Source organism: Triturus cristatus, chromosome 8 (assembly GCF_964204655.1).
Source record: "Triturus cristatus chromosome 8, aTriCri1.1, whole genome shotgun sequence".
Lineage (NCBI taxonomy): Eukaryota > Metazoa > Chordata > Amphibia > Caudata > Salamandridae > Triturus > Triturus cristatus.
Window position 1 is genome coordinate 1522963796 of NC_140591.1, and position 27241 is coordinate 1522991036.

Below are 27241 nucleotides of genomic sequence, written 5' to 3' on the forward strand. Positions count from 1 at the left end.
CCACTATGGTGTAAATTTAGGCCTTAGTTTTGAAGATATGGACATTTTATGGTTTGGTAAGAGGGGAATGAAATGGGGTCAACTGTTGCCCAGTTTAAATGAGTTGGCTTCTTCAAAGCCGCTACCTAAGGTGTTATTAATTCATTTGGGCGAAAATGATTTAGTACAGTTGTCTGGCCTGGGACTCCTTTTGGAGGTGAAAGCTGATTTAGCCAAGATAGTGCTTTCATGGCTTAATACAAAAATTGTTTTTACTGCACTGGTGCCAAGGAGGATTTGGAGAGGCGCTGAGAAGTTTTCTGCCATCGACAGGGCTCGGCATAAATTTAACAGGGAACTATGCCAGTTCTGTCTCATCAATGACATTTCTTGGTTGGCACATGAGACCATCAGTAAAGATGACTTTCAATTTTTCAGATCGGATGGTGTACATCTAACGTTCATTGCAAATGTGTTCGGTGGGGACAGGAAAAACACCTTTACAGGGTTTTTTCCTTGTGGCAGATTGGGACGGGATTGAGGCAGGTAGAATAGCTTAGGACAGAAGGGAAACAGAGATAAGGGGCTGGGGTAGAGGTTCCAGGTGGGGGAGAATTGGGGATCTATGTGGGGGAAAAATTCATGGGGAAAATCTCTTGGGGGATCGATATGGGGGAAATTTCATTGGGGGATCGATATGGGGAAATTTTTATTGGGGGATCGATATGGTGGAAATATCATTGGGGGATCGGTTTGGGGATTTTTCTTAAGGGAGATCATTGAGGGGTGGCGGTGCGGGGTAATTTTGCATTGAAAGTCATTGTTTGCATTATGATTATTTTGGTATGTTGCTAAATAAAAGCGACCTTTTAACCCCCATCGGCCTGCGATGTGATTTCATTGCCCGATGGAGGCTTGGGGGTGGCATTCGAAGAATGTCCACCCCCGGGCAGCTTCGGGCGCATGGTATCGCCCAGGGCCGAGCGCGTGCAGGCAGGGCTCCTGCTTTAGAACGCGGCGTTTTCAAACGCTGCGTTCTAATTATTGGCAGTTGGGGGTCCAGGAAGTAGGTAGGCAGGAGGCGCGCTCGCTTTTGTGCCCCACCCACCCTCCCTATTATATTACAGATTTTATATTTTGCAGTTATGGTAATGTTCCTTGTTTTTGGGTTTCCTGGGTTTTGGTCTCTCTCTCCCCCATCCCTTCTTTTTCCCCATTAGAGGCAGATTGGGACGGGATTGAGGCAGGTAGAAAAGGTTGGGTCAGGCAGAATAGCTTAGGACAGAAGGGAAACAGAGATAAGGGGCTGGGGTAGAGGTTCCAGGTGGGGGAGAATTGGGGATCTATGTAGGGGAAAAATTCATGGGGAAAATCTCTTGGGGGATCGATATGGGGAAAATTTCATTGGGGATCGATATGGGGGACATTTTTATTGGGGGATCGATATGGGGGAAATTTCATTGGGGGATCGGTTTGGGGATTTTTCTTGGGGGGGTCATTGAGGGGTGGCGGGGGCGGGGTAATTAGGCATTGAAAGTCATTGTTTGCATTATGATTATTTTGGTATGTTGCTAAATAAAAGCGACCTTTTAACCCCCATCGGCCTGCAATTTGATTTCATTGCCCGACGTGTGTTAGGAAAGCCTCACCACTGCCCCATACACAGTATTTGTTGCTTGTGTGAGGGAAGCCTGGACTGCTCCGCCCTCTGGTTTTTCTTGGTTGTTATGCCAATGAAGCTTGGCAAACCCACTATCATGCTGCCACCTGTTTGGCTCATTTTCCATAAACCGCTTGCTCAAATTAGAACTGAGTAAATATCCATGGAGAAGGTAATGACTAGAATACACAGAGCAATTAACAGTAAATCCCAAATCAAATGAAAGCTCATTAAGCAGATAAAGTCACTAAGGACGTAAACGTGTCCTCTTGAGTCTTTGGAGATATGGATCGAAAAAAGAACTCCTGCCACATCAGGCACAGCTGTGAAGTAGTTACAATTACAGCTGAACATGTGTCTTGGTGACAAAGCTGCATGTCTATTTGAGCAAAAGGCGATTAAAACCGTATTATGGCCACTGTGTTGGCCTGTTTGGATGCAAGTTCATATTTATACAGAACAAATGTCAAAGTGCTCTTTATCAGCATCACAAGCTCACGAGGAGTTTTTCTTTTCTTTTAAATACATATTATGATGACGCTGAAGAATATTTATGAAGAGCAAACGGTACACCCTGAAAGAAGGGCTGTCCTGGCTCTATAGAAAACTGAGGATGATGCAAGACAAGTTGTATATTTTGAAGCAGATACATTTTCAAAGGTTACGGAACTTCCAGTGATTTGTTTCCACCTTGAGCTCCATAGGAACACTATTCCATCGTTTTGTGACTCGATCTAAAAGGCTCTGACGCCTTTCCATCAGAAATGAAGGCGAGGGACAGATACAACTAAGGCAAGTCCTGGACTAAAAGCTCCTCTTGGGATAGACTTATGTCATTTCTCAGAAATACTACCTGGGCCTTTCCATAGAATGCTTGGTGAGTTAGACAGGCAGCTTTAAGACATACTCTTTGAGCTATCAGAAAGCCAGGGTAGCTCTTTCATAGCAGCAGAAGCTGAGTCACATCTTCTCCTTCTGATTATTAACTTAGCAACCCAATTCTGAATCTGCTGGAGTCTTTTCTATAGTTTAGTAGGTAGCCCAAGATATTAGATGTTACAATTGTCTAACCATGATAGCACCATTTCTTGGATTATCAGTTTGCGGCTTCGCTTAGGTAGTAATAGGAGCGCTTTTTGTAACACTTTTAGATGAAGAAAACAGGTCGCTGATATTTGACAGTCCTGATCATTCATACTCAATTCAGAGTCTATTATAACTCCCTAAGTTTTTGCTGCGAGAGCCGGTTGAGATGCCTCTCTCAAAACCACCGGCAACCAATTTGGAGCCTTGCTGATGGATGAGGTGCCATAACAGAATAATTTGGTTTTGTCTCAGTTTAATTTAGTGTATTTCTGCACATTCATTTCTTAACTTCATACAACTACAGAAGTTCTTAACTGGAGTTAATTCATTAGTAATCAATGCAACTATCTGTGTATCATCTGCACACAACATTAGTGAAAGCCAAACGTTCTGAATCAGTTTTGCCAGAGGAGAAACATAACGATGACACACAGGGTCTGAATATGATGTCAATTGGACCGCCACCGACAGGCCATAGGTGGCAGTCCAACTGACCGACAGCCCTTCGGTCCAACCGCCGGGTTACAATCCAAAAACAACAGTTGATGGACAGAATGCAGAACAATGTCATACATTCACCCCAGTACAGAGATCTGGGCCTAAATCCATCGTTTTTTTGCTCACCATGCCATTCCAGTTTGAACCCAGCCATATGCAAATCAGTCTTGACCTTGTGCCTCATGGGAACAGTCCAGCCCGAACTGCTAAGCCAGATCCTCCCTGGACTGGAAACAAGCATCCTAGGACTGGTTTCGGGGTTTCACCCCTCTTCAGCTAGGATAGCTTGATTCCAGTGACATGGAGAGCACGGGACTCACGTCTGAGCATACCCGTCCCACTCAGGGTGACAAATGCAAAAACAACAGTTGATGGACAGAATGCAGGGTGATGAGGGTTATGAACCCGAAACCGGTCCCAGGATGCTTGTTTCCGGTCTAGGGAAGACATGGCTTGGCAGTTCGGGCTGGACTGTTCCTATGAGGCACAGGGTCAGACTGATTTTCATATGGCCATGTCGGAACTGGGTTGGTGGAGTGAGCTAAAGAATGACGATGGATTAAACCCAGATCAGTTGACTGGGGGTGAGTGTTTGATTTGCTCAAACGCTTCGTCCATCGTCCCCTTTGGTATCGCTTTGTTCGCCCTAAATTAGCAGGGTATGCCCAGACGTGGGTCCCTTGCTCACTTTGCCACTGGATTCAAGATAGCCTGGCTGATGAGGGTTATGAACCCGAAACCGGTCCCAGGATGCTTGTTTCCGTTCCAAGGAAGACATGGCTTGGCAGTTCGGGCTGGACTGTTCCCATGAGGCACAGGGTCAGACTGATTTGCATATGGCCATGTCGGAACTGGGGTGGTGGAGTGAGCTAAAGAATGACGATGGATTAAACCCAGATCAATTGACTGGGGGTGAGTGTTTGATTTGCTCAAACGCTCCGTCCATCGTCTCCTTTGGTATCGCTTTGTTCGCCCTAAGTTGGCAGGGTATGCCCAGGCGTGGGTCCCTTGCTCACTTTGCCACTGGATTCAAGATAGCCTGGATGATGACGGTTATGAATCCGAAACCGGTCCCAGGATGCTTGTTTCCGGTCCAGGGAAGACATGGCTTGGCAGTTCGGACTGGACTGTTCCCATGAGACACAGGGTCAGACTGATTTGCATATGGCCATGTCGGAACTGGGGTGGTGGAGTGAGCTAAAGAATGACGATGGATTAAACCCAGATCAGTTGACTAGGGGTGAGTGTTTGATTTGCTCAAACGCTCCGTCCATTGTCCCCTTTGGTATCGGGTTACAATCCAGGCAGTCGGACCATAAACGGACAGGGGAAGACTGCAGCCTTTGGCAGGATCAGTGATCCAGTCGGGCCACGGTTGAAATCGTAATCTTGAATGGAGGCAGTGCCAAGGCAGGCATCAGCATGGAGGTGCAGGAAGTCGTCCTTTACCCGGCGGCTTGTGCTGCTGCCCATTTCCTGGGGCACAGTACAAGCCGCTGTCTAAAGGAGCACTTTGCAACCACCAGCAAGGCATTCCCATTGTAATGCGGCAGCCGGACCACCGCTTGCTTGTCGAGTGGTCTCCTAACGGCAGCAATAGAGGGTGCCGGCCTGACCGCCCAACATCGTAATCTCCCCTAAAGTCGGGCTTAGGATGTAGCCTTGTGCACTCCATATGTTGAGGCTCTCTGTTTAGAGAAAGAGAGTGCATTCTAACAGTCTAAGTGTGGTTTGTTAGAAATGAGGACAACCAAACCAAGGCACTTCCTCTGGTACCCAAAGTTTTAAATCTAATTAATAATGCAGAATGAGAAACGGTGTCAAATGCAGCACTAAGATCCAACTGGGTTGGTGCCGCACTATGACCACTGTCCAACAAAACCCGGTGTCGTCCAACACAGTTACAAGAGCAGTCACAGTACAGCGTAGGGCCCTAAACCCAACCTGAGCTTTAGTCAGTAACCTATTGTTTTCCTTGTATTTAAACAATTGGCTGGTATTTGCGTTTTTGAATACTTTCAGTGGGAATGGTACACATGAGATGGGCTTTTAATTAGAGAGTAGATCCTAGTCCGCAATTTATTTCTTTAGAATATGAAGAAATCGAGCTTCCTTCCAAGACTGGCGAAAAGAGGCTGTGACGATTGCTGGATTACATTGACCGGTCACTACTAAAGCAAACATGTCTACCTCCATATGGAAGCATGTAGGAGGAGCAAGCATCCAATGGAAAAAAAGACTTAGGGCTCCATCTACAAGAAAATGACGCAGCACAGCGCCTCAAGCCATTTAGCTGCGCTGTGCTGCATCACTTTCAAAGCACAGGGATGCATCGTATTAACAACATTACGACCCATTCCTGTGCTTTCTCCTGCACTAGTACACAATTGCCTGCCATGTGCTAGCGCAGGCACCCTTGCGTCATTTTGCAAGGATGACTGTGCTGTTGGGATGATTTTTTTTGTGCAGGAAGTGAAACCTTTGCACCGTGAGTGCATCAAAAAAAGTGATGAATCAGCGGCACAATGGGCTTGTAAATACGCCCTTTAGTTATCAGAATCATGGCTTTTCGTGTCTACTAACAATATAATGCATGTTTACTAAGCATGTCATATCGATTTTCTGAAGGGTTGAACTCGCCAAGATTCAGTCTTTTTTCTAAATTGAAATCCATATATTATATAAAATAGCATCTTAATATTCATTCATCAAAATTCAACAATAACATCAGATTAGCAGGACATATAATTTAACATAACACACCTAATCAGGATTTCAACAAGCTGACAGATCAAAAACTGCATTTTAGATCCCACGAGATAAGACACATATTGTCTTAGAACAAAGTCCATTGCCACATATTACTATCAATGTAAACAGATCCTTAGTTCTTACAATCCTAAAACATGAACCAAGTAGAAACATATATAAAAAATATAACTTGATCCTATATAGTTCACTAAGATCGCAAGGACTATTCTAAACGACATAGTGCTGCTATTTTTTTCCCCCTAGAAATCATAAAAGTCAGGATACCACCGATGAAAACTCCAATACCAATTCTACAGATTAAGCATCACCATTAAAAAACTCAGCCCAAATCTTATCGAACTTCTTCAGCCCGCCCGTTCGTAAGACATATGGTCGTTCACTTCTTTTAACCTGTGCCATTTTCCGGACCCATTCATATTTTGACGGTATTAAATCCGATCGCCATCTTTGAAGTAGAAGTGATCTGGCGACAGCCATTCCGATATATAGGAATTTAATCATTTTGTCTGGAAGACTGAGTTCTGGATCATAACCAAGCACTATCAACAAAGCATTGGGCCCACTTATTAATATACCTTTTGTTGCTAAATAATCAAAAATGTCGATCTAAAATTTCTGGATCAGAGGGCACTGTAATATTATATGCGTCCAATTGGCAGAAGGGTGATTGTGGCACCGAAACCACTGCCCCTATTGGTTTGGATAGGCCTTAGCTATAAAGCTAGGAGTTCTATACAGTAGCCACTTACTGAAGAATAACATCCTTTGCCAATTAGCCCCTCTGACCGTGCTGAAATTTAATTTATTAATTGTAGACCAAGCATTTGCAGTATTTTCCACCTCCTCATATTTTTCCCATTTAATCATAGCCTTCGCTTCTAGATCTTTCCCCTTGATTGAGGCTAGACGTTTTTTGCGTTCCCCAGGTTTCTTTAAAACCGTATCTTCTAATAAATCATGAACTAAACTTTTCTGATTGATAATCTGGGCCAAGTCCAAATTACTGAAAAACTTCCTAAGAGCATTGTATGACCCCAGGAGAAGAAAATCACGGGGAATTAGTCGAGACATTTCGCTTATATTTAACCATCTATCGTTCTGCAGGAAGTCCGAATGTTTCCGGAACCCTGCCTTGGACCAATTTTGGACGATTGTAGACAAATCTTTAATTCCCGCAGAGGCAATAAGACCCGCTATCGGAGTTTGACTGTTAATTGCTAAAATAGAGTATCTTCTATAGAAAGCCTGACGTTTATGATAACACCAATGTAAGCACTTATAACGTACTAATTTAGGAGATCTAAAAATTGAAAGTGGGCAGTGGATCTGATTTTCTATACAGATTAAATTCATTACAAAATTGACAAAAAAAACAATGTAATTCCTGCTTAAATCTAGACATATATTGTGCAAAATATGCGTAGTAATATTCCTTAAAATTAGGGAGAGCTAACCCGCCATCTGCACGCTCCTCATATAAAGTGCTCAGTGCGATTCAACACTGATCTTTGGAGGGAATACATTTACTATTCCCACTCCAGTCTAAGCAACAGTAGATAAGTATTAGATTTTGGAGGGCTTACATTTACTATTCTCACTCCAATCAGTGTAAAAGTCAGTGTAAAAGAAGGGAAAGTGTTGGATTTCGGATGGGTTTTTAATTTACTATTCCCACTCCAAACAGCACCACAGCAAGGAAAGCATTCGATTTCAGAGGGGTTACATTTTCTGTTCCCACTACAAACAGCACAATAGTATGGAAAGTGTTGGATTTCGGACAGGTAAGATTTAATATTCCGCTGCAGTCTAGTCAACAGTAGGAAAAGTATTAGACTTCGGAGGGATAACATTTACTATTTTCACTCCAGTCTAAGCAACAGTGAGGAAAGTACTACACCTCAAATGCTTCACATGTTTGAATAACCTTATTAATGTAGATAGAATACTAAACTCTTAATATAAACATTATTAATTAACATTAAAAATATATTCAAAACAATTAAACAATTTACAGGTATAATCAATTAAATATTTATCAATAAAAAGAAATTGTTATTTGTTTTTTACTTAATTTATTTCCCACCGTTTACCGCGACAAACTTTGGAGCCGACACATAAAATTAAAATAAAATAAATAAGTATAGCACAATTTACACAATTGATAGTAAATTAAATGATTCGTTAATAAAACATAATGAATTGTTAATTATTACTTAATTAGCTATCCCACCCTACACCCCTGCAAACCCAGCAATGCACAACTATAATATATAAGTCTTACGCCAGTTACATAATTAATAATTAATTAAATAATTAATAATTAATTATCTTCTCAACCTATACCCCCCAAACCTAGCAAACGGACCTAAATTATAAGTAAAATATATCAGATTTCCATAATTAATATCACTCACATAATTAAATTAAATGAATAGTTAAATCATGATTTATTACGTGATGAACTTTCCACCTTAGCTATAACTCCAAAGACCCACAACCACAACACTATAAATTACTAGTGACAATGAAATTAAACATTCTAAATCACATAAAATTACAAACTATATTTTAAAGCATTACTAAAAACTATACAAACAATAGAAACACAAAATGTATATGTATTTACTAAACAGATTGAAATAAGCAAAAACTATATATCTTACAACTATCGGTCTGATTACGATGGCGGTGAACCCACCATCGACAGGCTGTCGGTGGCGGGTTTCCTGCCATCGTAAGGCCAATCACTGCCCGCCAGATTGTGATGGCGGGCGGTGTGCTGGTGGGCGGAAAGCCCGAACGCCACGGGTCCAACAGAGGCAATCGTTATGACAGCAGAGGGATTTCCCCTTTTTTTTTTTGCCTTGGGAGGTGGGGAAGAGCTTCCCCAACCTCCTGAGGCCTGTTCGATGTTTTCATTGTAATGACGATTGTGCACATGGCGCACTGTCATCATTACAACGAAAACAAAACTAAAACTTTCACAGTTTTGGTGCTTGTGAGGCTATCTAAGCCACCCGAGCACCGAAACACATGGGAGAGGTATTGTTGGAAAGGGGAGAATCTAGTGGATCCCTGCTTGGGGATCACCCCAGGTGAGTGATCCCCAAGCAAAGATCCACCCACTCCCCCATAAATTCTTGGCACAGACAGTCTTTCTGCCCCCCCGGGGGGAGGCAGAAAGCACCTTAGATGCAGGGATTATTTTTCTACAGGCCAGGGGTGGGGGCTGCCCAGAATGGGCATCCCAATGCCCCCACCCTACCCCCACAAAAAACAAAAAAGACTTTCTCCCCCCAGGAGGCAGATGGGGGCAATAGACCCTTTTTTATATGTAGGGGTGGGGGCTTCCAATGCCCCCACCCAAAAAAAATGGTAAAGTCTTTCTGCCCCCCGGGAGGCAGATGGGGCAATAACCCCACTAGGCACCAGGGATTTTGTTCCCCAAAGTTCAGGGTGGGGGTACCCCAAAATGGGCATGCCAATGCCCCCACCCCACCAAAACAATGCCACAGTCTTTCTGCCCCCTCCCAGGAGGCAGGTGGGGCAGTAGCCTCTGATCTGCCCCAGGGGGGCCAGAAAGCCCACAAGGCACCAGAGTTTTTTTTAAAAAAAATATGTTGGGGTGGGGGCTGCCAAGAATGGGCATGCCAATGCCCCCCCCAAATAATTGCCACAGTTCTGCACCCCCGGGAGGCAGATAGGGGTACATTTTAATTCAGGGGTGTGGGCTGCCCAGAATGGGCATGCCAATGCCACCACTACCCCCCAAAAATGCCACAGTCTTTCTGCCCAGGAGACAGATGGGGGCAGTAGCCCCAGATCTGCCCCCCATGGGGCGTCAGAGAGCCCACTAGGCACCAGTGATTACACTGGCTTTTTTATGAATGGGGTGGGGGCTCTCCAGAATGGGCATGCCAATGCCCACCCCCAAACAAATAGCCACAGTCTTTCTGTCCCCCTTGGGGGCATATCAAGGCAACCCCCCCATCCCCCCTCCAGGGCAGCAGAAAGCCCACTAGGCACCAACTTCTGTTTAGCAATGTGCCTACCTGTGGATTTTGGGCCCTAGCGCTGCCGGAACATAGGGAAACGTAGCAAACCTGTAAATGTTTTAAACCTAGGCACCAAGGGTAATCCAGGATGGGGTGACTTGTGTGCCTGTCACCAGGTTCTGTTATCGAGAATCCCTTGCAAACCTCAAACTTTGTTAAAAACACACACAATTTCCTCACATTTCTGTGATTGGTTCTGCGTGGATCCACAAAATTCCACCCACCACGCATCCCCCAAAGTCTTCTGATAAAAATGGCACCTCACTTGTGTGGGTAGGCCTGGTGCCTGCAAAAGGAAACAGCCCACAACGCAACGTGGACACACCACATTTTTACAGTGAAAATTGACCCTTTTTTTGCAAAGTGCCTAGCTGTAGATTTTGAACCCTAACTCTGCCGGCACCTAGGGAAACCTAGCAAACCTATACATTTTTGAAAACTAGACACCCAGGGGAATCCAGGATGGGGTGACTTGTCTGGCTCTCACCAGGTTCTGTTACCCAGAATCCCTTGCAAACCTCAAACTTTGTAAAAAAAACATTTTCCTCACATTTCTGTGATGGAAAGTTCTGGAATCTGTGTGGATCCACAAAAATCCACCCACCCCGAATTTCCCAAAGTCTTCCGAAAAAAATGGTACCTCACTTGTGTGGGTAGACCTAGTGCCCGCGACAGGCAAGGGCCCTAAATGTATTGTGGGGACTTCAGAATAACCTATCACAAAACGACGCAGTTTTGCAAAAGCAGATCGTTTTATGATAGGTAATTTTTAAGTTTCCACAATGCATTTTGTGATAGGTAATTTAGATGTTTCCTCAATACATTTTGGGCCCTTGCCTGTCGCGGGAACTTGATCCACCCACATGAGTGAGGTACCATTTTTATCGGGAGACCTGGGGGAACACTGGGTGGTAGGAAATTTGTGTCAGCCCGGTAATCCCACAACTTTCCCACACAGAAATTTGAGGAAAATTAGATTTTTTTCAGCAAAATTTGAGATTTACTGGGGATTCTGGATAGGGAAACGTTGGGGGATCCATGCAAGCCATACCTCCCTGTTCTCCCCCGGGTCTCTAGTTTTCAGAAATGTGTGGGTTTCGTAGGTTTCCCTAAATGGCCGCAAAGCCCGGCACCAAAAACTCATTTGAACCCTCTTGCAAAACCAGGTCGTTTTCGGATACATAGGGGGCATCTGCATTTTTGGACCTGGGGTCAGCAGCCATCTAGGGAAACCTACCAAACCTTGTGTGGACCCCCCAATGTTTTCCAACCCAGAATTCCCTGCCAATCTCAAATTTAGCTGAAAAAATCTAATTTGTCTCAAATTTCTGGTGGGAAAAGTTCTGGAATCTGCATGTATCCACAAATTTCTTACCACCCAGCGTTCCCCCAGTTCTCCCGCTAAAAATGGTACCTCACTCGCATGGGTGGGTCAAGTACCCACAACAGGCAAGGGCCCACAATGTATTGAGGAGACATCAAAATTACCTATCACAAAACAACCTGGTTTTGCAATGGGGTCACCTGGGTTTTTGGCCCCGGGCGTGGCGGCCCTCTTGGGAAACTACCAAACCCATACATTTCTGAAAACTAGACACCCAGAGGAGTCCAGCAAGGTAGGGCTTGCGTGGATCCCTCAACGTTTTCCTACCCAGAATCCCTTGCAAACCTCAAATTTGGCTAAAAAAAACACATTTACCAAATATTTTATGTGTGGAATCACCGTGCTGGCACAAATGTCCTACCCCACAACGTTCCCCTCAGTCTCCAGAGTAAAATGATACCTCACTTGTGTGGGTGGGCCTGTGACTGGGAAGAGACAAAAACATAGGGATTAAGGGTATAGCACTGAGAATTCTAAGCGCTACATTAAAAAAAAACGTTTTTAGCCAATTCTGCATTGGACACCCACACAAGTGAGGTATGCTTTTACTCGGGAGACTGAGGGGAATGCTGTGGAGTAGGACATGTGCATAGATAGAGTTGTGAAAATTGATAGACTGAGAGTTGCACATATAGATAGATAAAACGATAGATAGTTATATGGATAGATAAAACGATAGATAGTTATATAGATAGATAGATAGATAGTTATATAGATAGATAGATAGATAGATAGATAGATAGATAGATAGATAGATAGATAGATAGATAGATAGATAGATAGATAGATAGATAGATAGATAGATAAAACGATAGATAGATAGATAGATAGATAGATAGATAGATAGATAGATAGATAGATAGATAGATAGATAGATAGATAGATAGATAGATAGATAGATAGATAGATAGATAGATAGATAGATAGATAGATAGATAGATAGATAGATAGATAGATAGATAGATAGATAGATAGATAGATAGACTGCACAACAGGTGCATAGGTGGGTAGATAGACAGACACATAGTAAGATAGGCAGACAGGTAGATGGCTAGACAGATAGGTAGATAAATAGATAAAGAGAAAAGACAGATAGATAGGCAGAAACGCAGACAGACAGTCAGATAGATTGGGTGGTATATTATACAGACAGATAGAGATAGATATCGTTTCTAAGATAGATATAGATAGATTACTTTGATAGATCAACAGACAGACAGAAGGTAAAGAGATAGACAGATAGGTAGACAGGCAGGCAGGGTTTCATAGATAGAGAGATAGATAATTGGAATAAACATCACAACTTTAATTTAAATATCTTTATAAGCAAGAAACACAGGAGCACTAAAATCAAACAATAAAGCCATAAAAAGGAAGACTTGTAGACTCATCTGATTTACAAGTATACCAGTAGTTTTCAGTTAAAATGCATACCAGCATAATCTACAGGAAGGTTGTTGTAAATCCACATAATTGAGTGCATTTTAATAAAATGGACATAATCTGATATGGTTTGAAAACGCAGGAGTGAGATAAGAAAAGGCCACTGAAAGGGAATTTACAATTTACAACAGCAGTAACAAGAAACGGGAATTGGTAAAACTGGAATGTGCTCCTGTGCTTACATCTGGTAGACATCTCAACTCAGACTGTAAACACAAGAGCAACATTGACCAATAAACTGAAAACAAAAACACCGGCCCCTAGTGTGCTTGTTACGAAAGGGCAATATGCAGTCCCTCACACTGCAGTTAGCCAGTGTTGGAATAAGGCTGACCCACTGCCCTATGCTGTATTGGGAGGAAGCAAAATGTGAATGGTACTGAACAATGGACTGAGACAGCTGCCTGAAAGCCCGTTTAAGTGCATATTTTATACACATGATGGTAACATCAAAAGGTCATGGCTGACTCCAGACCTAAAAACGAAAATGTTCGACCTACCCTAGCAGTGAGAATCATGTCTTGTGGATGCCACATGCAAAGTGGTTAGCTGCGTATGCATTGATCTGTATAGCATTTCTGGTAGAAATATCTCCTGGCTCAATTTTAAGTACAGAAAACAGAACTGTGAAAAGATTAATTATCTCCACTGCTAGAAGTGGAGAATACTATTATCTCTAGTATTAATGGAAACAAGAGTCAGGATGCAGAACGGTTGAGGTTCATTATGCAGTACCTCTAAAGTCCGTTTGAGGGCAGCAATAATCTATTAATATATTTTTCTTCTTTTGAAGGAACCCTGTGGTTTTCAATGTTTTTCTGTTCCTTAAATCACAATGCAAACTGCTAAAGCGATTTTCCAGTGCTGGATTATATTTTTTGTGTTTTTGTTACACTGTGAAAGTTATTTGAAACCTTTCTGCCTAACTCTGCATTTTCTTACGTAAGCCACATACACAAATGTTGGTTCTTTCATTTTGCATTTTACTCCAATAAAGATATCAAAATAGTATTGTATTTTATAACCGAGAAGGAAAACTCGGATGCAAAGCAGTTAATAAACATAACAGAGTTTTGCAGAAATATCCAATTCCCTGCCTAATGCTAGTTCAGGCAGTGTAGGAACTTTCACTTTTGTATATCAATATGTTGGTGAAGACCTATATGTACTTTTCAAAGGACTGCAGATTTGCCAAAAGTAAAAAAAATAATTTAAAAAGAGAACACGTATTGCACAATTCTTTAAAAAAAACAATACATCCTTCTTTTTATTTTTTTTGCAAATAATAGCTTATTAAACAGTAAATTCACAAAATACTGCAGACCCCAAAGCATCTCTGTTCAAATGCCATTATTTTCGCCTCTCAAACTTATGCTTCAGCTTTACTATTTTCAGCAACTTTCAGAAGTTATTGCATCTTGATATGTTGTTTCTCAGAAACACACAGCATGATGTGAATACCAGTGGCGGCTCGCCGAGAGAGTGTTGCGGGACGGTGAGACGGGGCGGGGGAGGACCAGGGTGGGAGGGTAGTGGAGTCCCACATACGACAGACACGAGTAAGGTAAGTAATTAAATAAATAAAACTGTTTACCTTGCGCGCGCTGCATCGCCAACTTGGCTTATTGGGTAAGATAATTCCTCGTAACCCTTCGAAAGAGTACTAGGCAATCTGAACCACGTGGTGACTTGCAACAACTGTAACAACTTCAAATCTATTGTGGTTGAAAATAATTGCAAATCTAATGACAAATATCAAGAAGCATTGGCAAAGTCAATCGGTCTGGCATTGGCTGCCATCTTTTTGGTTTTGTCAATGTTTGTTTTGCCCTGTTTTTATTTTTATACAAAATCTTATTGTTGGAGCAGCTAGAACCTCATGAATGTTGAAATTTAAAATAACGAGAAAAGCGAAACTTTTTTTTGGTCTAAGAAAGCACACATTGCCACAGTATTCCCAGGCACTGAAGGTAACCTCTTTGCATGCAGATGTTTTCCTCAGCACCACACAGCCAAAAGACACCACCAATGTTAATCAGGCAGTACAGAACTTCAACAACTGGATCACCAGCGTGGCTGACTGAGGGCCTTCTTTACGAGCACTTGTGTCACATTTATGCCGCCATTGCGACACTTTTTGTGACTCTGCGGCGACGTGAATAACTCACTACGTTGCACCATATTTATGAAGTGATGCATCTAGACACATGCGTCTCTTCGTAAACTCATGTGTTACATTATACTTGGGCCAGGTATAATGTATGCAGGCTTGGCGTTTACCTGCATCAAAGGCTTGTAGAAGTGGCGCATAGAAATCTAAAAGATTTCAGTGCACCACTTCTAGGACGCCATTGCGTCAAAACTTTATGCCTGCCTCATGGCAGGCGTAAGGGTGACGCAGGCACTTTCACAGGGGGCTTGCTCCATGTGAACGGAAACATTGCTGGCGTTGCATCTGTTTTCAGACACACCCCAGCAATGCGTCACTTTTGCACCCACAGATACATCAGTAATACTGATGTATCTAACTCCTTGCGACATGATGCGCCGTACATTAAATACAGCGCATCCTTCTTGTCGCAAGGAGGGCCCACTGAGAATTCTTGCATCGCTGCTTTATCGCAGCGATGCGACCCTTCTCATAAATAAGGCCCTGAATTGCCCCCACCAGACCATCCAAAACACACAGACCTTCCAAACAAGCCCGATGGTACACCCCAGAACTCCGCACATTAAACCACAGATGCAAACAACTTAAAAGAAGATAGTGTACTAGCAGAAATCTAACCCACAGGAATTGAAACAAGCGACAACCAAGCTAAGGAACTCTTCATCATTGTCAGAGAGTTCAACTGCTCGTCAGCCACTGAGAACATTATTCCCACATCACAGGAACTCTGTGACGCCCTGGCAGACCACTTCCATAACAAGATAACAACCATCTATAAACACTTCGACCCTCCAACCTCCTCAGCCACTGATCGACTACCTTTGTCAACCACCCACCCACCGCATGGGAACAACTCACCACACCAAACACTACAATTCTGATGAACACCATCCACTCGGGAGCACCCACCAACCCCTGCCCCCACCAACTCTTCAACCTCAGACAAGGCAAAATTACAAGAGAGCACACATGGAAAAAGCAAAAACGAGGAGAAATAATGCATTTCTCCTCGATTCGCCAAGTTAAGACCAGGTTTTCCCTGGTCTTAATTTTGGCGCTGCTTCCTATGTACACTGCTGAAGTATTTCCATAAATAAAGATGCACTCAGGTTAGAAGTTCTTGTAAGGTTTATTCTTCAGAGGATCCCATCCATCATCCAGTAAGTCAGGACAGCAACGGCTTATCCTCTACTTTGAATCCTAACACAGAATCTAATGACATCTCTGTAATTCCTATGTGACTAAACAACATGACATGGCTATAATTCTATGAATGACATATTACTTGACATATTACTATTCTTATACAGACCTAGTGAACAGCATACCATTATGGAGGACTCCACAGCTGCCCTTTTACAAAGGCGGCAGTATCAAATTCAATGGGTGTTGCGGTGGAACGCAACACCCACCGCTTACCACTTTTCCACTAACCAAAGCGTGAAAGGGGGCCTTATTTAAAAGGCAGTGTTAAGCCGCGTTAAGTGGCTTAACGCTGCCTTGTAAATAAGGCTAAGCAACCACTGTCAGAAAAAGTGACGTTGTGGTGGCAATACGGGCTTGTGCATCTGCCCCTGAGTCTTATCATTTATATAATTCAGGTATTGATTAGTTGTCTTTTTTTGGCAAAGCCCAACCACCAGAACCGAGGGGGCAATTTACACAAGCCCAAGACTATTATAAATGGCCTTAAAGTGATTATTGAGTTGTTTGATGAGTTCTAAAAATAAAAAAACTTTTCTAGTTAGGGTGTTAAGGCATTGACTTTCTGCATGATTGTCTTATAAATAGGTGAAGGTGGTTGAAAGGACACCAGTGCAAGGCATAGGAAGTGCATGGTGCATGGTCTGGGGTTCCTTCTAGATTTGGTGTTCCCAGATTCAAGAAGTCCTCAAAACTCAGTAATAACTGAGTATAAGGTGACACTATATTTAAAGAATCAGTTTACTGAAATTAGAGCTAGACAGGGCAGGAATATATGATCATGGTTTCCCATTTGTTTGTAGTGGATGATGGATTGCACTTCCCACTTGCTTGTTTTATAAAAGAAATAGGATTTTTGTCCAATCTGATCTTCTAATAAGTGGAACAATAGGAGCTGGATTGCCATGATAACATCTCCAATGGGGTGAGTTTGGATGACTTAATTAAATTTAATTTGATCCTTGACCCTAAATACTGCAAGTTTTACAATGAAGTGTGAGAAGTCTTACACGATAAGGGGTCTGAAAGTTAGAATGCATGTTTTTAGTGTGCATATATTAAAGTACCGCTAGAGAGGGGTTGTGTATGTGGTTTTAATAAGGCTATTTTTGTTTGCCTTTTATGAGATGCATCCTAGGATGAACTATTTTTCTTATTCTTTATAGATATTGTATGAATATTGTGGGAGAGAAAACGTATTTGAGTAGACCCGAAGAAGGTATTTTTTTTACAAAATTACACTCCAAAACATGTCGACGGAATGAAAGCAAAATTTGATGTACACTGGGAGGCATTATATGAGATATACTATGACCATGGATCCCTGTTGATACAAATAACAGATTTGCAGCTTTTTTAATCGACCAATTGAGGTGTCTTAATGGCTCTCCCTTTTAGTTATTGTTTTGTTTCAAAACATTGTTTAGTTGGTTTGAATTTTATTTTTATTCTTGTATTTATTTTTATGTATATGTGTTTTTAATCATACTGAGATATTTGGATGTTGAATATAAAAGAAGAAAATATATTGTTTATAAATCAGATTATTCTTTTCCAGACATTTTTCTAACTAGTCCTCCCTTTCAAACCATGCCCTCTCCCAAATTAACACCCAGGCGCGTACTCCTGGTGCTCATGGTCACATGCACTAGATGACCAAATATTCTTCGAAAACATGCCTGATAAATGCTGCTCCTTCTAATCTAGTGTAGTTTGCATGCAATTGCCACTTTGGTATGCCATCCAATTTCAGTGACATCCACCACAGTTCCAAAGGCCAGCCTACTGTCAAGGTGTTACTTTTAGGAGCCCATCCATGTTAGCCTCTCCTCTTGCCACTATCGCTGCATGAAAGCATGTCCAGGAAGAATGGCATATGCACACACACAATTCATGGAACATCTTTCACAGTCATGCATGCAACTTACGTTTGGCACCTCCTTGGTACTCTTGTTCTTAGGCTTACAGTACCATCTCCACTTCCCCTACAGATCAGATACTTTCAGCAATGCACAGGCCAGACAAACTAGAACAACTGCATATCTCAAAGTCCAGAAGAGCCAAGAGGCCAAATCATTAATGGGCACATGCTGTACAAAACTGGCTGTTTTCAACATTGCACAAGACAGATGAATACAGAACATAACAAAACTCACATCATTTACATTTCTACATAACTCTCCTAAGAAATACAGAACTAGAAATGTTGCTTATCCTCAGCATGGAGTCCATGTGCAGACAAAAAAAAATCACAAGGGAAGAACTTTTTTTCTCACACATAACATCAGGAAGTTGTCTGTGTCAGGCGGTAGCTTCCATAAACCACAAAAGTTGTGAGTTTTTTTTTTTTAATAATTTTTATTGAGCATGCAGGCACAGTAATAAAACATTACATTGGTTAAAAGAGATGTAGGAAATGACAAAGATATAAAATTGACAAAATCATTTGGAACAAGAAAAATACTTAATAACATCTAGAAAATACCATATCATTGAAAACTAGTGAGAAGAGAGAAATAGTAAAAAATAAATGCATCAACATAGTAAATGTATATTTTACATAGGAATTGTCTCAATTTCGTTTGTTTGCTTTTGTTTTATATAAAAAAGAAAGAGACGAAAGAGGGGGAAAGAGGAAAGAAAGAGGAGGTAGACAGGTAAAATATAATAAAAGTATTAGGAGAAGGATGAGTGTGAGGATAGAAAAGTGGTAAAGGGTAACCATAATAAATCGGATTTTATCTTTTGAAATACAGAGGAATGAGAAACAGAAGCAATTCTATGTTCATTACAAATTAAGTTCCACCAAAACAAAAAGGATGGTTTAGAATTATCTTTCCAACAGGTTAATATAACTTTAAATGCAAGAGCGGTAAAAAGGTTGAATAGAATAATTTTTTAGGGGCGATGATCAAAATCAATAGATATAGTTCCCAAAAAGATATTGTGAATAGCAAATGGAATATTACATGAAAAAATCAGTAAACATTTAGACCATATAGCTTTCCAAAATTCATATACATTAGGACAATAATAAAGTAAATGTGTCAAAGTACCTTCAGAGGATAGATATGACCAACACAAGGGAGAGATAGAATGGTCAATTTTATGCAGAAATTGGGGAGTACAACCACTCTGTTATATATGAAATACAGGGACAGTGTAATATTGGCAGCTATAGAGGTCTTAAAAATAATTTGCCACATTCGATCCCATTGATGGACAGAGAGCGATTAAGAGAGGTCTTTTTTCCGTAGTAATTCAATAGAAGATGTATTCCTTGTATTAATGGGGAGGACACAGTTTTGCATAAGAAAGAAGCCCTTGGAGTGGGATCCAAAATGATATTAAATAAGGGTGTAACAGGTGTAACTGAAATAACATCAGAGTTGGAACTATTATTCAGCAGAAAGGTTTGAAGTACAGGGAATAATGTGTTATATTGTTGAATACAAGAATCAGGGAGGCCACATTTTTCTTGTAGTTGAGGAAATGATAAAATTGAATTATTAACTATCAAATGATGCACATAAAAAATACCCTTTTCTTTACCCTTATTCTCTTTCAATTGGTCATAAAAACAACATCCCGAAAGGAAAAGTCATGTAACAGTGAACGTTCTAAGGCAACCCATGTTGGCATAGGAGAGTAATGATAATCCTTAGAAATAGCATAGAATTGACAGATTAAGAAGGCAGTATGATATAATTTAAAATCAGGAAAACGTACACCACCCTCTGATTTTGGTCGAATTAATTTAGACAAAGCAATACGAACACGTTTGTTATTCCAAAGGAATTTAGTACAAATAGAAATAATCAAATAATCTGAGAAAAGTAATAGTTAGGAATTTTAAAGGGTAACATTGAGAGCGTAAAAAGAACCTGAGGGACAATCATCATTTTAATAGTATCTAGCCTGCCCCACCAGGATAAAAATAATGGGGACCAGGAAGACATCAATTTTTGAAGCTTAAGTTTTAAGGCAGTGAAATTATGAGCTAATGTATCAGGTATGTTGGAGGAGAACCATATTCCTAAGTATTTATTCTTTTGGGAACACCAAGTAAAGTTTGTTTTATCAAACATGTAATGATAACAGGATGAGTTTAGTGGTAAAATCTCAGTTGTAGAGAAATTTAGTTTGTACTAGAACTCACAACAGAAAGAGACAAGGGAATGAGCCTTCTCCAAAGCTTACAACTCACCAAAGAGAGAAGGGCTAGGTAAAACTAACAAACGGACTAAGAGCAAAAAAATAAAATCTATTATTGCTCCCTCTTCACACTATGAGCTATTTCTAACTCATACAACAAGGGGCGGAGCAAAAGAATACATTTTCTTAATACTGCTCCCACACACTTTGCAGTGTCACGGTTCATCATAGGGCCGCATCTGACGTCCAGGTGCAGAACAACACTCTGGACGGAGGACGGAGCGAAAAAAGTTTTTTAAAATATATAGTGTAGTGAGGGGGAAAAAGTGTATGAAAATAAGAAGAAAAGAAAAGGGAAAAGTACTCCCTCAAGAAGGGATCGTGAAGTGCAGACAAGTGAAAGTAAAACTATCTCAGAGGATACCAAAAGTTACCTTTCTTCTTGGTTCCCCTCGATTGGGTTAAAGGATCAAAAATAGGGATATACAGGGGAGATCAGTGCCCCAATATACCAACTTCAGGAACCGGCATGTTTCGGCCTATTACAAAATGCCCCCAAGGGTCACGGCGGCCTTCGTCAGGGTATAGATCCCTTCAATTAATGAGGTCTCACCCCTCACTGGGGTCTTCACTTCGCATTCTACGTATTTCATAGAGGACCCCATTTACTGTAAAGAGAAACATAATAGGAGGCAATATTATACTCATATGCCTCACCTTTCTTTCTCCCTCAAGTATAGCCCCTTCCAGAGACTTCCTTGTGTTATATTAAATTATCTACAAAGTGTTTATCAGTGATGTATATTAAAAAGTCGACATCACCACTCAACTAGTCTTTATATGGCACCCACACACCTGTGGGGTTAAAAGAAGGACAACATGTAACCAAGAGGGTACTAATTGGGCTCCCCTCTTTCTATTTCAATGTCCATCAACTTCAGTCGCTTGTCGTGGGAGCAAAATGTCCATGCATTCTCACTCTCACTATATACTAAATGTGAATGTGAATGTTTCTTACCCGAGTTTATAAGCTGGTCGCCAAACCCGGGACCGTCGTGGGGTCGTGATCTTATCGTCACACTCTAGAATACAAGAGATACCCATTTCCATACTGTGACCGGGTATTCCCCCACCTTGTATGTTTATCAGGAGTGCAACCACAGTTTAAAGACCCGTGCACCGCTATATTCGTGTATGTATTCCATCAAATACGTAAGCGGTATGTAGACTATTCACAGAGAGACTCCTCCTCCCAAAAGACACCGTGAACGTCAACGTTTCTCAGGCCAGTCCAAACGTTGTACTAATCCCCCTTGGCATGTCCCCACTTACCACTCCAAGACCAACGGAGGTCCTCTCCCACTCAAGGTCCACCGACGATACCGGTACTCTGTTTGCCTGTGTACACTTGGGGCGGAACGTAAAGACTCAACCGAAGTTCATCACTTCAAAATTCAGCCTTACTTTGGCTGCCATCTTTAAATCCTGCGCCACTTGTTTATCCTTTCTCCGAATGCACTGAATTTCATATATTGATTTCTGATCAACAGCCCCTTCTTAAAATAGAACAAGAGTCAGCACATGATTCTTGAAGGGGAAATAAATGTGTGTTTTGCCATTAGTTTCAACAATATGTTCATTCTACTATTACTTAGTCATGATCCCTTGCAGATCAAACCAAGGGATGCGATCATTTAGACCCCTTGTATCGCATCTCAGTCTGTCCACCTACCTCTGTTCCTTGACCAGTAGTCTGTGATGTTAACTATGCTCGGTGGACTGAAGGGTCTATCTAGCACTATCCAATTCAAGTCTTTATCAGTGTGCCCCAATTCCTTAAAGTGTGTAGTAAGATTGGTGTTGGTCTTACTGCACCGTATTGTGCTCATGTGTTCTAATATGCTGACCTCAACCCGGCGAGTGGTCATACCCACATATTGCAATGAACAGGGGCATCTGTGCAAGAAAATCACATTGTCAGAAATACAGGTCGTGTGTTTTCTTAGTTCCCATGGATATTATAGGCCGATGTCTATACTCTTGCCGTTCATGGAAATAGGGCATCCTTTGCAATACCTGCAGGCATAGTGCCCCATAACGGGTGGTAAATGTCAAATCTGCTCATCCCTTGTTTCCAAAGTCCGAGGGATTCTTGGGCGGGTACTGACAATGATGTCCTTTATACTGCTACTCTTTTTAAACGAGAACAGGGGAGACGGTTGACTGAGTCCATTTGAGTTCAGAATATGCCAGTTCTTTTGCACTATTTTCTTCAGAGCGTTAGACATGGTGTTGTATGTGGTGACACAGGTGCTTCTCTCTACTTGTTCTTTATCATGTGTTTCAAGTAGGGCCTCCCTGTTGTTATTCCTGGCTCGCTTCTAAGCCTTTGGATCACCCAATCCGGATAATCTCTTTCTTGTAGTTTGTCTCTCAATAGGGCTGCTTCCCTCTAAAAGACAGTTAATGGGGAACAATTCCTCCGTAAATGCAAAACTGGCCATAAGGGAGATTTCCCTAAGAGATCGAGGGTGGAAGCTCTTGAAAGATAATAGATTGTTTCTGTCTGTGGGCTTGTGGTAAACACTACTAGCCAGAACCCTGTTTACAGTTCATGTTTAGGTCAAGAAATGCCAGGGATTCATTTGTCATTGTTCCTGTGAAGAAAAGGAATGGATTTTTCTCATTTAACCACACAAGGAATGCTTCTGCTGTTGTTCTGTCACCTCTTCAGACGATAAAACCATTGTTTATGTATCAACGCCACACCCTAATCTGATCTTGAAAGGGGTTGGTTTGGGAGTAGATGTTCTCAAACTGTGATACATATAAACAAGCCACGCTTGGCACGCAGGAACTCCCCATGGAAGTTCCATGGATTTGTACATAGAATGTTTATAGAATGTTTCTTCATATTTAAAAAAATATTTGGGCAGAGCCATTTCTAAAAGACCTAAAATAAAGGCTCTTGGAGTCTGGTGTTCCCAATCCTCAGTGAAAAGTATCTTCTTTATCACCCTCAAGGTGTCTCGTTCGGGGATATTCGTTTATAATGACTCTATATCGAGTCCAATCAGAAGGTCAGAAGCCGGATCGAATTCTAATTCCTTGATTATATTCAGTACTTCTCGGGTATCTTTCAGGTAAGCTGGTATCTTCTGAACTAAGGGGAGCAGATAAACGTCCCAACAATTTGAAAGAGGCTCTAAAATAGAGGGGCATATTATCAAGACAGGCGATACAATTATCGCCGCTTTAGCGGGAGAAAACTGCTGCTAAAATGGCGATAATGGGCTTGATAATATGCTCTATGGAATTCCAATTGAAGCTCAGGTCAGATGTCCCTCACATCTAACATGGGCTTCAATTGGAATTCCATAGAGCATATTATCAAGCCCATTATCGCCGTTTTAGCGGTAGTTTTCTGCCGCTAAAGCGTCGACACTTTTATCACGTGTCTTGATTATATGCCCCAGAGTTTGTTCCAGACAAAATTGGTCGTCCTGTAGTGGGCCAAGTGGGTTTGTGCACCTTCGGTAGTGTATAAAAATATGGCACTGAAGGTTCTTCATTGCACAAAAACGCAGCTTCCTTCCGACTGATCCAGCCATTGGTTAGGGCCTCCTCTATGTGGGTGTTAATTGCCACCATAAGTTCCTCAGTCGGATCCTCCCTCAAAACTGTATAGTTTCTTCTGTCATTCAAAAGGTGTAAGCACTCATTAGTATAGATTCGTTTATCCTGAATCACGATCGCACCGCCCTTATCAGCTGGTTTAATAATTATTGTTGGATCTTCTCTTCGTTTTTGTAAGGCCTTCCTCTCACCGTTGGACAGATTATAGAACGGTCTCCCTCTTTCACGTGTCTCCATCCTTTCAACATCCCTAAGGACCACCTGTTCAAAAACCCCTACCTCTGGGGGTAATTGTCCCAATGTGGGTACAAAGGTTGACTTGTTCCTCAGTCCTGTGTCTCCATCTTCTTCAGAGGTGGACTCTTTTCCTTCAAAGAACACACTCAGGCGTATATTCCGAAAAAAATCCAGCTAGTTCGTACTTCAGCTTAAAGGGGTCCAACTGGTTGGTAGGAACAAACCCTAAACCTTTTAATAGTACCCTCTCTTGTGTTGGAGTTAAGGTTAAACTACTGAAATTCATAACTATATGTGATCCCTGCTGCTGGTGCCCAATTAGTACCCTCTTGGTTACGTGTTGTCCCGCTTTTAACCCCACGGGTGTGTAAGTGCCATATAAAGACTAGTTGAGTGGTGATGTCTACTTTTTAATATACATCACTGATAAACACTTTGTAGATAATTTAATATAACACAAGGAAGTCTCTGGAAGGGGCTATACTTGAGGGAGAAAGAAAGGTGAGGCATATGAGTATAAATTACAGTAAATGGTGTCCTCCATGAAATAGGTAGAATGCGAAGTGAAGAACCCAGTGAGGGGTGAGACCTCATTACTTGAAGGGATCTATATCCTGACAAAGGCCACCGTGAACCGTGGGGGCATTTTGGAATAGGCCGAAACATGTTGGTTCCTGAAGTTGGGATATTGGGGCATTGATCTCCCCTGTATATCCCTATTTTTGATCTTTTAACCCTATCAAGGGGAACCAAGAATAAAGGTAACTTTTGGTACCCTCTGAGATAGTTTTACTTGCACTTGTCTGCACTTCACGATTCCTTCTTGAGGGAGTACATTTCCCTTTTCTTTTCTTCCTATTTTCATACACTTTTTTCCCCTCACTACAATATATATTTAAAAAAAGCTTTTGCACTCCGTCCAGAGTGTTGGTCTGCACCTGGACGTCAGATGTGGCCCTATAATGAAACATAACACTGCAAAGTGTGTGAGGGCAGTATTAAGAAAATTAATTATTTTCCCTTTTGCTCTGCCCCTTGTTGTATGAGATATAAATATCTCATAGTGAGAAGAGGGAGAAATAATAGATTTTTTCATTTTGCTCTTAGTCCGTTTGTTAGTTTTACCTAGTCCTTCTCTCTTTGGTGAGTTGTAAATTTAGTTTGTACCCAGAAACAGTAGAGTATAAAGCAATCTCTTGTATAAAAAGGGTCTAGGGAATCGCAGGGATTGGACATATAAATTAGGATATCATCTGCATATGCAAAAAGCTTAATTTCATGAGAGTTGAGTTTTAAACAATTTATATCAGGGTTATGTCTGATATGTTCAAGATAGGGTTCTAAACAAAGGAGAAAAAGTAATGGGGAAAGAGGACCACCCTGTCTAGTGCTTCCTAGTATTTTAAAATAGGGAGAGAAATGGCCATTAACAAACACACAATCAAGTGGATTATTATACAACAATTTGATATAAGGAATACATTTTGACCAAAAACAAACCAAGAAGAGTATAAAGCATATATTGCCAATTTAGATGATCAAACATTTTCTCAGCATAGAGTAGAAGGGCAGCTAAAGGAGATGAGTACTTCTTCCCAAGGGTGAGGATATTAGAGAACATTCTAGCATTGTCAGAAGCAAGTCTACCTTTAATAAAAAACAGCTTGATCCGGTTTTAAATAGAGTGGAATGACATTCTCCAAACAAGAAGCTAACATTTTTGCAAAGACTTTACAATCATAGTTAATTAGTGAGATGGGTCGAAATATTTTACAGAGGGTAGAGTCTTTGTCTGGCTTGGCAATAACGACAATGAGGGCCTCCAAAAAGGAACCACTTGCTTTAGAATTAGAAAAGAATGAGTTAAAAAGCTCTAATAGTTTAGGGGCCAAAATGAGGGAAAAGGATTAGAGTAGTTCAACTGAGAAAACATCTGGTCCAGGGGCTTTGGCTTTTTTTTAAAGATTTAAGAACATCAGTAATCTCCTGAAGGGATATATGTCTCTCAAGGAGCAAGAGAGTGTCAGATAGGGAAGGAGGTTTAGGGATACCATGGAAAAAAGTCTCAAAATCAAGGAAGGAGTTGTATCTTCTGTATATAGTAGTTCATAATAGGACTATTCACAATTTCAGAATCGGAGGAGAAAGTTTTGTTATTCAGTTCAGAACTAATAGGGATAGTTTTACAATCTGATTTGATTCCTAAATAGTTGGCTAACATTTTCCCCGCCTTATTTTGGCCTCCATGAAATTTAGATTAATTTTAAGAAGAATATTACAATCATCGACAGTGGCAATCTTATTCAAGGCAGACTTGGCTTTAATCAGTTCTTGCAAACTTGAGGAGGATTTTGAGGAGAAATAGTTATGTTCTAAAGTCTTTATCTTTTGAAGTGCTGTTTGAAATTCAGTGTTTAGTTTTTTCTTTTTTCTTGCAGAGTATGCAATAGCAAAAGCTCTAATAGGGGCTTTAAAGGCATCCCAATTGTTATTAACAGAAGTATCCATGGATTGATTAAAATGAAAAAAATCATGAATAAAAGAGGGCGCTTCTGAAATAAAGGTTTGGTCTGAAAGTAGGGAATTATTAAAACGCCAACAGCCTGTTTGCAAGTATTGAGGGACATATCAAAGGAAGATAACACAGTGGCATGATCAGAAATAAAAATAGAACCAATTTCAGAGGAATGTATAGAAGTGAGCAATGATTTAGAAAGCAAAATATAATCAATACAGAACATAGTATGGTGAACACTTGAAAAAAAGAACATTCACAAGAGTCAGGATTACATATTTTCCATACGTCGAGGCCGAAAGGGCGAGAGGCGATGGTGGATTGAAATGCTTTGTGAGCTTTATCAGGTTTAAATTTACACTTTGATTTTCTATCCGAGAAAGAATCTGAACAGTCATTAAAATCACTGCCAACAATTATATTGGGGTTAGGGATGGAGGATAATTAC